The sequence below is a fragment of the Manihot esculenta genome, chromosome 9, assembly GCF_001659605.2.
Source record: "Manihot esculenta cultivar AM560-2 chromosome 9, M.esculenta_v8, whole genome shotgun sequence".
In the NCBI taxonomy this organism is placed as follows: domain Eukaryota; kingdom Viridiplantae; phylum Streptophyta; class Magnoliopsida; order Malpighiales; family Euphorbiaceae; genus Manihot; species Manihot esculenta.
In genome coordinates this window covers 23,100,013-23,115,238 of record NC_035169.2, presented here as the reverse complement: position 1 = coordinate 23,115,238, position 15,226 = coordinate 23,100,013, and positions in this window count along the sequence as shown.

The following is a 15,226-nucleotide window of genomic DNA, read 5'->3' as shown; positions in this document are numbered from 1 at the left end:
CCCATACAAAGCTTCATAAGGAGCCATCCCAATGCTAGCATGATGACTGTTATTGTAGGCAAACTCCACCAATGGTAGATGCTGCCTCCAAGAACCGCCAAAGTCTAACACACATAATCGAAGCATATCCTCTATGGTCTGGATGGTCCGTTCTGACTGTCCATCAGTCTGTGGGTGGAAAGCAGTACTAAAATCTAATCTCGTGCCCATCGCACTTTGCAGACTCCGCCAAAAGCGAGAAGTAAATTGAGGTCCTCTGTCTGAAACTATAGACACTGGAACTCCATGTAATCTCACTATCTCATCCAGATAGACCTGTGCCAACTTATCCACAGAATAGTTACTCCGTACTGGAAGAAAATGAGCAGATTTCGTGAGTCTGTCCACAATCACCCATATCGAGTCTATCCTGTTGGACACTACTGGTAAACCCACTACAAAATCCATGGCTATGTTCTCCCATTTCCACTCTGGAATCGGTAATGGGTTAAGCATTCCGGCTGGTTTCTGATGCTCTAATTTCACCCGCTGACAAACCTCACAGGCTGTCACGAACTGCGCCACTTCTTTCTTCATGGCTGGCCACCAATAGACCCTTTTTAGATCTTGATACATCTTGGTAGCTCCTGGGTGAACACTATACCTCGCATTATGAGCTTCCCTCATAATGTCTTCCTTTACACTGCCCCTATCTGGTACACAAAGTCGACTCCCATAGCGAAGGATCCCTTTGCTGTCAAATCTAAACTCTGCATTGTTGCCTGACTGAACAGTCCTGGCAATTTTCATCAACTCAGGGTCCTCGTGCTGTCTCTGAGCTATCTGCTCCAGAAACACAGGTGTCACTCTCATCTGTGCTATCAACGCACTTGTACCAGACAACTCTAACTGTAATCCCTCGTCAAAGAGCTTATAAAGCTCCATCACAACCGGTCTCCGCTCTGCTGCTATATGGGCTAAACTGCCTAGTGACTTCCGGCTTAGGGCGTCTGCGACAACATTCGCCTTACCCGGATGATACTGGATCTTACAATCATAATCACTGAGCAATTCGACCCATCTTCTCTGCCGCAAATTCAGCTCTCTCTGACTTAAGATGTACTGTAAACTCTTGTGATCAGTGAAGATCTCGCATTTAACCCCGTAGAGGTAATGCCGCCACATCTTAAGTGCAAAGATAACTGCTGCCATCTCTAGGTCATGGGTAGGGTAATTTAACTCGTGCTTCTTCAACTGTCTAGAAGCATAATGTAACGACCCGGAAACCGATACCCCTCAGTAACGGTCCGAACCATCACTGGCACTAGGATCCAGATCGGCTTAAGGCCGCCGGGACCCGTAGCAAGCCGACTATACTCTCTGTGTACCTGATAAATCCCATACATGATACAAAGATACTCAACAATCCTGTAAAACTTTGTAGGCTTAACTACTGCTACTCAGATATAGCAATCTGAAATGGCCCTCAGGGCCTATACCAGGGACTACTATCTGCTGTGGATCAAGGGAATGAAACCCTTTTAATCTGTAACACATTCCACTGGTATCTCATCGAAGCCATACATTAAGCCTAACTCACACATTTCTCATCAAGAAACGTAAAACAGGATTCATGTACAGGGGATTAATCATACATCACACTATAGCAATGATACTAGGAAAAGCACAAGTCTATCCAGTATACGACAGTACATATCTATACATTACATTACAACTAATCTTTTAATTACATCATGTCCACTACACTATTACAGCATACATTCAAGCACAACTTTCCTCTGTACTCTTGCTGACTTTGACTTCCCATAGCTATCTCCAGAACCTGCAAAACTGGGGTTAAGGGAGTGGGATGAGCTCTAGAGCCCAGTGAGGAGGAACAATAAAAACAGTTCATTCATTACATGCTCTCATGAAATGCATCACATCACAAACATATCATCTCAAGGATGAATTTGTCACCAATAACCCTTAACTACATGTTATAATAATGCCAACTGTGCCAAGGAGACTATGTCATCACCTGGTCTACACTTATCTCTCTGATATCATAACATGACCAACTGTGCCAAGGAGACGAAGTCTCACCTGGTCTACACTTAACTCTGATTTGACAGCCCAGCTGTCTCACTCATAGTACCAGGAGCGACCTGGACTATCCAGGGGCGACCTGGTATGGCTATCTCATGCCATAACTCTGTATCTGCTCTCTGTCAAGGGCTAAGGATCATCCAACATTCATCCACAGGAACAACAACATATGCAATGCATCATATTCGTGAATTCTAATGCAACACAACCTAATACATCACATGGCAGTTTATGATGCATGGATCATGCTAGAATAGTGTCATTTCTCAAAATAAAATATTCAGTTTAGTTCCACTCACCTCTAGCCAATGCTGGCTAACTCTGGGCCAACTCTAACTCTGGAGCCTCCTCGGTTCCTCGGTCCAATCCTACACAGATGGACGTAAATGAGGTACCAAACATACTCTAACATAACTATGAACATCTCTCCAAAAACCCTCTAAAACATCACAAAACATGCATGCAAAACAAGCAAAGGAAGGCTGGACAGGGCACCTTCGGCAGCACCTTCGGCGGCCGAATGTCTCCTCCAGAGACGAAAGTCAGGCATGTTCGGCGGCCTAACTTGGACTTTCGGGGGCCGAACCTGAGTTTAGCCAGAACTCAGTTTCATGCACAAGGACGCCTGCCAGTCCCTCCATCACCTGTTCAGACCTCAACACATGCATTTAACCCTTCTAAAACATGCATAAACACTTCAACAAGCCTAAGGGAGCTTCAAATAACTTTAAACTCCAACAAACAAGCTCACAAGACACACATCAAACATAAAGGATTCATAAACCCTATGATGCACATCTCATGCAAACTCATGCCTAGCTCCCTTTTCCTTTTACAAAACTCATAAAAACATCATAAGAACCATGGATCAACACTTACCTCTTGAAGAACAAAGGCTGAGATGATCCAAACTCAAAGATATGGAGAAACCAAGCTTCAAAAGCTTCAAACTCCAAAACCTTGTTTAAAGCTCACAACTCTTCAAAACAAGGGTAAAACTCATTCAAACCGTGAAAGATTTGAAGAAAAACCATGAAAATACTTTAAGGAGATCAAGACCTCACCTAGATCAGAAGGAGAGAAGAAACCTCCTCCTTTTTCTGCCACTCGGTGCACTTATAGATGAGCAACCGCCTCAGGTTCGGCTGCCGAATCGCATGCAAAACTATGCAACTTTCGGGGGCCGAACATAACCTTCGGGGGCCGAACATTGGGCACTTTAGGCGGCCGAACTTAACCTTAGGGGGCCGAACATGGAAAAATGCCTCCTTGGCCATATCTCTTCAAAACTTAATCCTTTTCTACGCTAAACCTTTAAAACACTTGCACATATTTTAGAAAACTTTCTCTTACCCTTCCAGAGACCTCTGACATCCTCGAACTCCCCCGGATGGTAGGAATTCCGATGTCTGAATCTAGCCGGGTATTACATTCTTCCCTCCTTTAAAAACATTCGTCCTCGAATGTTAAAACAACAACAAGAAACATACAGGGAAACAAGAAGAAAGCCTACCATCGGTCTCTACGACGAGACACAGATACCCCTGGAGTAAAACTCCCGGGTTGGCTATACTGTCTGACTTTGCTGACCCTTCACTGCTTAAGCTGTGTCTACACTGAGTGTTTACCACTCTTGCTTGTACACAAACGACCTGACTCTTTCATATGACTACTAACTTTTCTTTTCTTTGCCTTTTCTCAGCTTATTCGCACTCCTCTGGTTATACTAACCTGTACTTCTGACTACGGATCTTCCTTTCTCTTTGATGCTTCTCGGCTTAATAACTCTACGGAAATGCTAGATGACTTGGCTATCATGTTCTCTCTCTCTACTTACTTTCGATGTTATATTGTGACACATCACAATGAAACAGACATGCCCTGAAATTGCACTCAGCTTACAGAACTTGACCTCTATGCCATGTTCTCTGAAAATCTACAACATTTCATAGATAACGGGCATGCTTCTCTATTTCTCTAAACTATTCTACGATTTTGCTGCGCACTCTGATCCTTGCTCGCTTTTCTTCTTCTTTACTATACTGGCTTCTTCTCTTTTGATCCCTTTTTTAACTACACTGGACTATCTCTAGCGCTCTAGCTCTCTAGCTCTCTAGCTATCTGTTTCTGTAGGATAACTTGAAAAGCAACTTCTGACTGAGGGCAGCTAACATCTCATCTGCCTCACCTAGGACATACTGTCTTGTATACTCAGAGTCGCTGAGCAGTTTTACCCCTTACCTCTGGTTTAGACTCTTCACTATCATAAAGATCTCACCTCTACGCAACTGCTAAATTGTCTTTTCTCTAACTGACTTTGGCCATATAGTTCCCAACTCTTAGATCTATTATGGAAAACAACCAGCTGCTACTAGCTGGTCCTATAGATCCTCCATTCTGCATGGGAACACCTGTCCTTGGTAGTGATTTTGTGCAACTAGTCACAGTTGTGACAAAATCTCAAGGTTTCATCCTTCGTTTCTCACAACGATACTGGAACACTCCAGGGTGTAGTACTAAGTCGGATAGAAGCCTTCTCTACCACGTTCACAACTGCTTTACTATCTCTTACATGCTACAGGTACCATTTCAAAAGAAGAGATGAAGATGTATCTAGTCTCCATTCTCACTTAACTTTCAAACTCTACTGGGATAACATATAACACTCTTTCTCTTTTCCTGTCTATGAATACTGAGGCTGGTTCCCTGACCTGGCTATGCGCTCAAACAAGAGCAAGAAAACTCCTGACTAACTTCCCTAACGAATTCACGAGCCTGTAGGGTTGATATCAAACTTCTGGGTATGCTAAACTGTCCCCCTCTAAGGACTAACTCTGACCCATCCTAGTCTCTGAACTCTGAACTGTCCTACCTTGTCTTTGCAGACGTAGGTAGTACCTCGAGTACCTAGCCAATCCGCCCTAGGTTGACATCACCAGTCACCCCTAGAACCATAAGGTCAGCTGGATTGCATCCACTACTCTCACCATACGCAACAGACTCTGAACTGACCTGACAGACTGACTCTGCCACAGATGGATCACACTCGGGTCTACCAACCCAAAGAAAACACTCTAAGCCCAGAAGTTATCAAACCCCCCTCTATCTACGGCTCTCAAGATAACAGGGAAAGCAACATCAGGATCCACGATAACCTACACATCTGAACACCCTCAAGTGAACATATCTGACGTCACCGTGTTCGATGTGTTAGCCTCCTACTGAGTCAGGATGAAGATCCAAGCTAAAGCTAACGAATCTTCCTTCGGGAACCGACCAAAGAAAAGGAGAACTCTCTTCTCTTGCCTCAACCCCTGTCCTAAAACATGGCTAGAGCTCCAGGCTGAGTTACACTACTAGAAGTCATCTGCTGGGACTGTGCCAATCAGGGCCGCAGTAGGACACTCACATAACATGAGTCCTTCCTGCTCGCATCTATACATGCCATAGTCCCATACTAACAGACCACTTTCGTGTAAACCCCACACCTCACGCATCCAGAACTATCTGAACCAGAGCTCATCGCCATCTAATCCCAGACTAAACTGAAATCTCCTTCTACACTTTCGTACTTTACCTTTATTCTATTCTGTTCTTTCTCTGCTCTATCTTATCTCATTTACTCTTTTCTTTGCTTACTTTTCTCTTACTTACTTTTATTCTTTTTCTTACTCTGCACTTTCTTACGCTATTCTCTGCCTTATTTCTTTACTTGAGGTCTACACTCAGAGATGAGAGATCACTCTCTCTCTACCTGGATTTCAAAGCCACGGCTATAGCTCTCGAGCTTTTTCCTGGCTCATCTTTAACAAAACACTCGTCTCTGAACCTTTATCTCTGAACATCTAACTCTACTATACCTTATTATTCTCACATCAACTGATATTCTATTACTGTCCAGAAAACCACACACATCAGAACACGCAAAAGTGAGCTTACCTGGCACCACTGTGTTCGGTGTGTCTGTCTCTGGCTGAACCTGGGTGAAAATCTGAGCCGGAACTAACGGACTTCCACTTAAGGCACCTCCGGAAGAAGGGACTATCCCTCTTTCTCTATCTCTGCCCTGTACTGAGGTTGGAGCTTCTGGTGGACTTCTATTATCTGAGGGTGTCTGCGGGAACTGTACGGATACGGTCATAATGGGACACTCTCGTACCATGTGCCCCTCCTGTCCGCACCTGAAACATGCTGTTGTCCCAGCCCGACATACACCTTTGTGCCTCCTACCGCACTTCACACATCTAGAACTATCCCAACCAGAACTCGAACCCTCGCGACAACCTATGCCAAACTTTACCCTATTCCAAAACTCTCTTTTCTTTGACCCTTTCAGGCCTCTCACTTTCTTTTTATTCTTTGCAGCAGCTTCACCCAAAGGAAAACGATCACTAGTCTCTGGGTCATTTTCTATACTCATGTTTTCTGTCTGCCCTGGCTGCTCACAGTCACTCTCTTTATGCTCCCTTGAGCTATCTGAACAAGCCCATCCTGCAAACTCTATAGCAAACTGTTCCCAGGATAAGCTTTCTACCCTCGGGTCCACATACTGGTTGAACCATTCCCTTGCCTTCTCACATTTCAATGTAACCCCTGCCATCTGTATGGCTCTACTCTCATTAGCTCCCAACTCATCGGTTATCAGCTTAACCATTCTAAGATACTCAACAGGGTCATCACCAGTCTCAAATTTGGGAACATCCAACCTCAAATAAGCTGTCATCTGTACCATACTTTCCCCAGGTGAACTAGGCTTGGGTGTTTGGACAATTGGGGCTACTGGTTCTCCTGGTGGTGGAGGAGGTGCAACATTCCCTGAGGTAGGGTTTGCTAAACTTGGATAACCAAAGAAGGGTGGAAACATGGTATACTGTGGATGTGGCGGTGGATATGGCGGATAAAAGGAAGGATAAGGCATAAAGGTGGGATATGGGTTATATCTAGGAAACTCTGATGTACCTCTCATCGGGTACTCTGCCCCCCACTGGTAGGGTGGATACTGAGGTGGAACAAATCTCGAGGCCTGAGTGCCTCCTTGGGACTCACCCAAATCTCCCCCCAACCTACTCCTGCCAAAGCTACCATCTCTACTCTGCTCATTCTCCTCTATTTCTCTCATAAACCCTGACATACCACTCTGGACAACTCCCCTTCTACTCTCATCAACAGACCTTCTAGGGTCCCTTGATGTACCTTCTCTGCTTATACTATCTGATGTTGCCCTTTGCAGAACGGGGAGATGAGCATCCATGTCCTCATCCTCCGGCGGAGCTCCTGTCAATCTAGCAGATCGACGAGTTCCTCTCATCCTGCCTCTGAAAAGCACAACATCACACACAAAATCATCAAATGATCCATGTGAAAACACATGAATCCTTAACACATATCAAACATATCAATACTGCACATGCAACTTATCATGGCATTTCACATCAGCATGCAAAACAGGACTCCACATCCTATCCTAGTGGACATGATTTTAACTTATTGTGCTTTCCTTCCTATACAAGACAATACCTCTTTCCGATGTGGGATATCCCAACACACCGTACTCTTGAGGCCCTATGCTCTGATACCAATCTGTAACGACCCGGAAACCGATACCCCTCAGTAACGGTCCGAACCATCACTGGCACTAGGATCCAGATCGGCTTAAGGCCGCCGGGACCCGTAGCAAGCCGACTATACTCTCTGTGTACCTGATAAATCCCATACATGATACAAAGATACTCAACAATCCTGTAAAACTTTGTAGGCTTAACTACTGCTACTCAGATATAGCAATCTGAAATGGCCCTCAGGGCCTATACCAGGGACTACTATCTGCTGTGGATCAAGGGAATGAAACCCTTTTAATCTGTAACACATTCCACTGGTATCTCATCGAAGCCATACATTAAGCCTAACTCACACATTTCTCATCAAGAAACGTAAAACAGGATTCATGTACAGGGGATTAATCATACATCACACTATAGCAATGATACTAGGAAAAGCACAAGTCTATCCAGTATACGACAGTACATATCTATACATTACATTACAACTAATCTTTTAATTACATCATGTCCACTACACTATTACAGCATACATTCAAGCACAACTTTCCTCTGTACTCTTGCTGACTTTGACTTCCCATAGCTATCTCCAGAACCTGCAAAACTGGGGTTAAGGGAGTGGGATGAGCTCTAGAGCCCAGTGAGGAGGAACAATAAAAACAGTTCATTCATTACATGCTCTCATGAAATGCATCACATCACAAACATATCATCTCAAGGATGAATTTGTCACCAATAACCCTTAACTACATGTTATAATAATGCCAACTGTGCCAAGGAGACTATGTCATCACCTGGTCTACACTTATCTCTCTGATATCATAACATGACCAACTGTGCCAAGGAGACGAAGTCTCACCTGGTCTACACTTAACTCTGATTTGACAGCCCAGCTGTCTCACTCATAGTACCAGGAGCGACCTGGACTATCCAGGGGCGACCTGGTATGGCTATCTCATGCCATAACTCTGTATCTGCTCTCTGTCAAGGGCTAAGGATCATCCAACATTCATCCACAGGAACAACAACATATGCAATGCATCATATTCGTGAATTCTAATGCAACACAACCTAATACATCACATGGCGGTTTATGATGCATGGATCATGCTAGAATAGTGTCATTTCTCAAAATAAAATATTCAGTTTAGTTCCACTCACCTCTAGCCAATGCTGGCTAACTCTGGGCCAACTCTAACTCTGGAGCCTCCTCGGTTCCTCGGTCCAATCCTACACAGATGGACGTAAATGAGGTACCAAACATACTCTAACATAACTATGAACATCTCTCCAAAAACCCTCTAAAACATCACAAAACATGCATGCAAAACAAGCAAAGGAAGGCTGGACAGGGCACCTTCGGCAGCACCTTCGGCGGCCGAATGTCTCCTCCAGAGACGAAAGTCAGGCATGTTCGGCGGCCTAACTTGGACTTTCGGGGGCCGAACCTGAGTTTAGCCAGAACTCAGTTTCGTGCACAAGGACGCCTGCCAGTCCCTCCATCACCTGTTCAGACCTCAACACATGCATTTAACCCTTCTAAAACATGCATAAACACTTCAACAAGCCTAAGGGAGCTTCAAATAACTTTAAACTCCAACAAACAAGCTCACAAGACACACATCAAACATAAAGGATTCATAAACCCTATGATGCACATCTCATGCAAACTCATGCCTAGCTCCCTTTTCCTTTTACAAAACTCATAAAAACATCATAAGAACCATGGATCAACACTTACCTCTTGAAGAACAAAGGCTGAGATGATCCAAACTCAAAGATATGGAGAAACCAAGCTTCAAAAGCTTCAAACTCCAAAACCTTGTTTAAAGCTCACAACTCTTCAAAACAAGGGTAAAACTCATTCAAACCGTGAAAGATTTGAAGAAAAACCATGAAAATACTTTAAGGAGATAAAGACCTCACCTAGATCAGAAGGAGAGAAGAAACCTCCTCCTTTTTCTGCCACTCGGTGCACTTATAGATGAGCAACCGCCTCAGGTTCGGCTGCCGAATCGCATGCAAAACTATGCAACTTTCGGGGGCCGAACATAACCTTCGGGGGCCGAACATTGGGCACTTTAGGCGGCCGAACTTAACCTTAGGGGGCCGAACATGGCAAAATGCCTCCTTGGCCATATCTCTTCAAAACTCAATCCTTTTCTATGCTAAACCTTTAAAACACTTGCACATATTTTAGAAAACTTTCTCTTACCCTTCCAGAGACCTCTGACATCCTCGAACTCCCCCGGATGGTAGGAATTCCGATGTTTGAATCTAGCCGGGTATTACACATAAGCTATTACTCTATCATTCTGCATCAATACACAACTCAATCCCACTCGAGATGCATCACAGAACACTGTGAACTCTTCATTACTGACAGGCAGAGCTAACACTGGTGCTGTTGTCAATCTCCTCTTGAGCTCTTCAAAGCTCTCTTCACACTGATCTGACCAGATAAACTTCTGGTTCTTCTGAGTTAATTTGGTCATAGGAGCTGCTATCTTTGAGAAGTTCTGAACGAACCTCCTATAGTAACCTGCCAGTCCCATAAAGCTTTTAATCTCAGTCACTGTTATGGGTCTGGGCCAGTTAGCTACAGCCTCTATCTTCTTGGGGTCTACCTCAATACCCTCTGCTGATACCACATGTCCCAAGAAGGCAATGCTCCGTAACCAAAACTCACACTTCGAGAACTTGGCATATAAACCATGCTCTCTCAGTGTCTGCAAAATGATCCTCAGATGCTGGGCATGCTCCTCTGCATCTCTGGAATACACTAAGATATCATCGATAAACACAATGACAAAGTGATCCAGAAACTCACTGAATACCCTGTTCATGAGATCCATAAATGCTGCAGGGGCGTTAGTTAACCCGAACGGCATCACTAAGAACTCATAATGCCCATATCTGGTCCGGAAAGCTGTCTTAGGCACATCTGCCTCTCTGACTCTCAACTGATGATACCCAGATCTCAGATCTATTTTCGAGAAACAACCTGCTCCAGCTAGCTGGTCAAATAGATCATCAATCCGCGGTAAGGGATACCTATTCTTGATAGTGACCTTGTTCAACTGTCTGTAGTCAATACAAAGTCTGAGGGATCCATCCTTCTTTCTGACAAAGAGCACTGGAGCACCCCAAGGTGAGGTACTAGGGCGGATGAAACCCTTATCTACCAAGTCCTGCAACTGTTCTTTCAACTCTGTTAACTCAGCTGGCGCCATCCTGTAGGGAGGTATAGAGATAGGTCTGGTACCTGGCAGTAATTCAATTTCAAACCCTATCTCCCTATCAGGAGGTAGTCCTGGCAAATCGTCTGGGAACACATCGAGAAACTCTCGGACTACTGGTACTGTGGCTGGTTCCCTAACCTGACTATCTAGCTCTCTCACATGAGCTAGAAACCCCTGACAACCCCTCCTAAGCAAACGACGAGCCTGAAGGGCTGAAATCATACCTCTGGGTGTACCTCTCCTGTCTCCTCTGAAGACACACTCTGACCCATCCTGGTCTCTGAGACTCACTAGTTTCTCTCGACAGTCCAACGTAGCACTATATGCAGATAGCCAATCCATCCCTAGAATGACATCAAAATCTGTCAAGTCTAGAACCACAAGGTCAGCTGGAAGGCATCTACCCTCGATAAACACTGGACTGAAACGACAGACTGACACTGCCACTGATGGGTCACATCTAGGTCCACTGACCCAGAGAGGATACTCTAACTCAGAACTGATCAAACCCAATCGCTCTATGGCTCTCGAAGCAATAAAGGAATGAGAAGCACCGGGGTCCATCAAAGCATACACATCTGAACACCCAATGATGAGATTACCTGACACCACTGTGTTCGACGTGTTAGCCTCCTCCTGTGTCACTGTGAAAATCCGTGCTGGGGCTACCGGATTTCCACCTCGGGAACCTGCTGCTGAAGTAGAGGCTACCCCTCTCCCTCTACCTCTGCCACTACTCTGAGGCATGACTGGAGCTACTGGCCGTACAACTGGCTGTACCACACTGCCTGAACTCATCTGCTGGGATGGTGCAAAAGTCATCTGCGGACAATCCTGAGCAATATGCCCTTCCTGTCCACATCGAAAACAAGCTGTAGATCCCAACCGACAAACTCCTCCATGTGGTTTTCCGCATCGTCTGCAGACTGGAGCTGTGCCAGAGCTTGAGCCACTACCTATTCCCAGACCTGACTTGACTTTATTCCAGAACCCTTTTCTTGTTCCTCTCGCTCTATCCCATCTCTTATTGCTTGGTGTGGGGACTTTCGAACCCGAAGCCTGTGCCGTTGACTGTTTCTGAATCTTGGCACTAGCTTCCATCTTTCTAGCTGCATCCACAATAGAGTGGAAACTCTCCTTTTCTGCTGGAAGGATCAAAGAAGAATACCTAGGATGCAATCTCATCGTATATCTCCTTGCTTTCTTCTGATCAGTATCATAGGCTTGACCCACGTACTGAAGCAGATCCAGGAACTTATCTGTGAATTCATCAACACTCATCTCATCTGTCTGTCGCAACTGTTCAAATTCAATTACTTTCATCTCCCTGGAACTATCAGGAAAAGCCCACCCGGCAAACTCATTGGCGAACTCTCCCCATGACATGCTGTCCATTCTAGGCTGCATATAATTCTTAAACCATTCTCTGGCTTTCTTGCATTTTATTGTGAAACCTGCCATCTCAATGGCTCTCCTATCATCTGCTCCCAATTCACCGGTGATCATCCTAACTGCTCTGAGGTAATCAAATGGATCATCTCCTGTGTTGTATTTAGGAGCATCCAATTTCAAGTACTCCGTCATTTGAACTTTACCTCCAGATGAGCTAGGTTCATGTCTGTCAACAACAGGGGCTACTGGTTCTGGTGGTGATACTGGTTCATTTGGTTCATTTGGCTCTAAGTGTGCTGCACTTGGATGTATAGGGGAAAATGGATACATAGGATATGGTGGATATGATGGGTAATAATGAGGATATGGCATATATGGCATGTATGTAGGATATGGGTCAAAACGAGAGTATTCCGACATACCCTCCATCGGATACTCTGGATCCTGAAACAAGGATGGATAGCCAAAATCTGAGGCCTGAGCACCTCCCTGCGACTCTCCCATACCTTCCTCAAAACTACCTATACCCATGCTGTCATCTCTAGATTGATCAATCTCCATAGCTTCCCTTCTTTCCTCTGATCTTCCTCCCCTAACTATTCCTCTTCTGCTCTCGTCTACAGACCTTCTAGGGTCTATTGACGTACCTTCCCTGCTAGATCTCTGAGACCTTGCCCTTGGCAATGCAGGAGGACGAGCAGCTGATCTCTCATTCTCTGGTGGGACTCCAGTCAATCGAGCTGATCGACGAGTTCCTCGCATCTTTCCTCTCTGGAAACAACACATACTTTAGCGTATCAGCACATAAACATATAGCTCAATTATAATACACATGCACATTGCATAGAATCAAAAAGACAGGACTCCACATCCTATCCTAGTGGACATGATTCCCTATTGTGCTTGACCACTTCTAACCTATCTGAGCCCAACACTGTCTCTATAGGTCCGATCATGTGAACCTAGGGCTCTGATACCAATCTGTAACGACCCCAAAAAGGACCGTCACCGGCGCTAGGATTCAGGTCGGCTTAAGGCCGCCAGAACCCGTAGCAAGCCTGCTATACTCTCTGTGTACCTGTAAACCTCATACATGATCATACATTTTCTGTGAAAATAAAACTCTTTGCTGAACCAAGGCTTAACCTGTGCATGCACTATCTCTGTACTCTGTACTCATGTACTCTGTACTCTGTATCCCTGACTAGAGCTTGCTCTAGATGGGTTCACTCATACCTGTTAAGCCTGGTTTTCACATACAGAAAAACATATATACATATACAGATCATGTACAGAACATACATCACTAAGTCAAGCAACAACTATTACATCTCTTTAATTACATGTCCACTCTAAGCTATTACAGATCTCTTTACTTTTCCTGTACTCTGCTGGACTGTCCCTGTACACTGTACACTGAACCTGCAAAACTGGGGTTAAGGGAGTGGGATGAGCTCTATAGCCCAGTGAGTAGAATAGTAAAATATCTCAGTAAAATATGATCTCATGAAATGCATCATATCACAGACAAGCCACATCAAGAGTAAACCTGTCACCACATAGTCTCAGTAACTCTGTGCCAGGGCGTAGAATCGAGCACCTGGTCTTCCTGTCATATATGTATATGTGTATATAACACCTGTGAACTTACCATTGCCAGGGCGTAGTCAAAGGCTCCTGGACTTTGCTATATACCTGCCAGGGCGTAGTCAAAGGCTCCTGGTCTTTGCTATACGTGCCAGGGCGTAGTCAAAGGCTCCTGGTCTTCCTGTCTGTGACTATTGGATCATTCAGCATTTACTCACATCATCAAATAACAATGCAATGCAACATATTCGTGAATACTAATGTAAACAACCTATGGCATAAACATGATGCATGAGATATGCTAAAAAGCAGTTTGTGATTCAATTAAAAGTCATAAGTTTAGTTCCACTCACCTCTGGCTATCTGGACTGACTGACTCTGTAGGCTCTGAAACTCTGGAGCAGGACTCACTGCTGCTCTCTCTGGTTCCTCTGGTCTGTCCCTATACAGATGGACTCAAATGAGGGACCAAACTAACTTATCCATACCTCTATTAAACTCCCCAAGAATCCCCTGAAACTCACTTAACTAGCCATGCAAAGCATGCAAAAGAAAAGCTGGACAGAACACTTTCGGCGGCAGGTTCGGCGGCCGAATGTCCTCTCCAGAGACGAAACTCAAGCACCTTCGGCGGCACCTTCGGCGGCCGAATCCCCCAAACAGAGCCGAACATGCAAAAACACTCGGGGGCAAGCTGTGGCAGCCTAGGCTACCATGCAAGAGGTTCGGCGGCCGAATGAACTTTCGGCTGCCGAACCTGAGTTCATCCAGAACTCAGTTTCAACGGCAAACCATCTCCTTCTTTCCTTCAACTTCTGAAACCATGCAAACGTCACCTCCTCACCATACATATACTCATGTATATGATCACAGGGGTCCAAACCTAGCTAATAACCCCAAACAACAAAACGAACATAACACAGAAACATATATACATGCATAACTCATCAAAAACACTACTTCTCACTTAAACATGCATCTCTCTCCCTTAACTTCCATAAAACCTTCAGAAAACTTAAAAACATGTTCAAGAGCATCACTTACCTCCTGTAACACGAAGATGAATACTCTGAACAAGAAAAACGAACGAACTCTCCTCAAACTCTCAAATTCTCACAAACTTAGCTTTTTGCTTCAAACCATTCAAACCTTGGTGAATGAGCAAACTCCTGCATGAGCTGCTCAAAACACTTGCAGATGAGTCATAGAAAACGTGGCTAATTCATGGCAAGAATCTGAGGCCAACATCTGTCAAAAGCCATGACTCAGCTTGGCTGGCCAACTCATCGTCGGCTGCCCAATCACATGCAAGACCATGCAACGTTCGGGGGCCGAACTTCCCTTCGGAAGCCAAACACT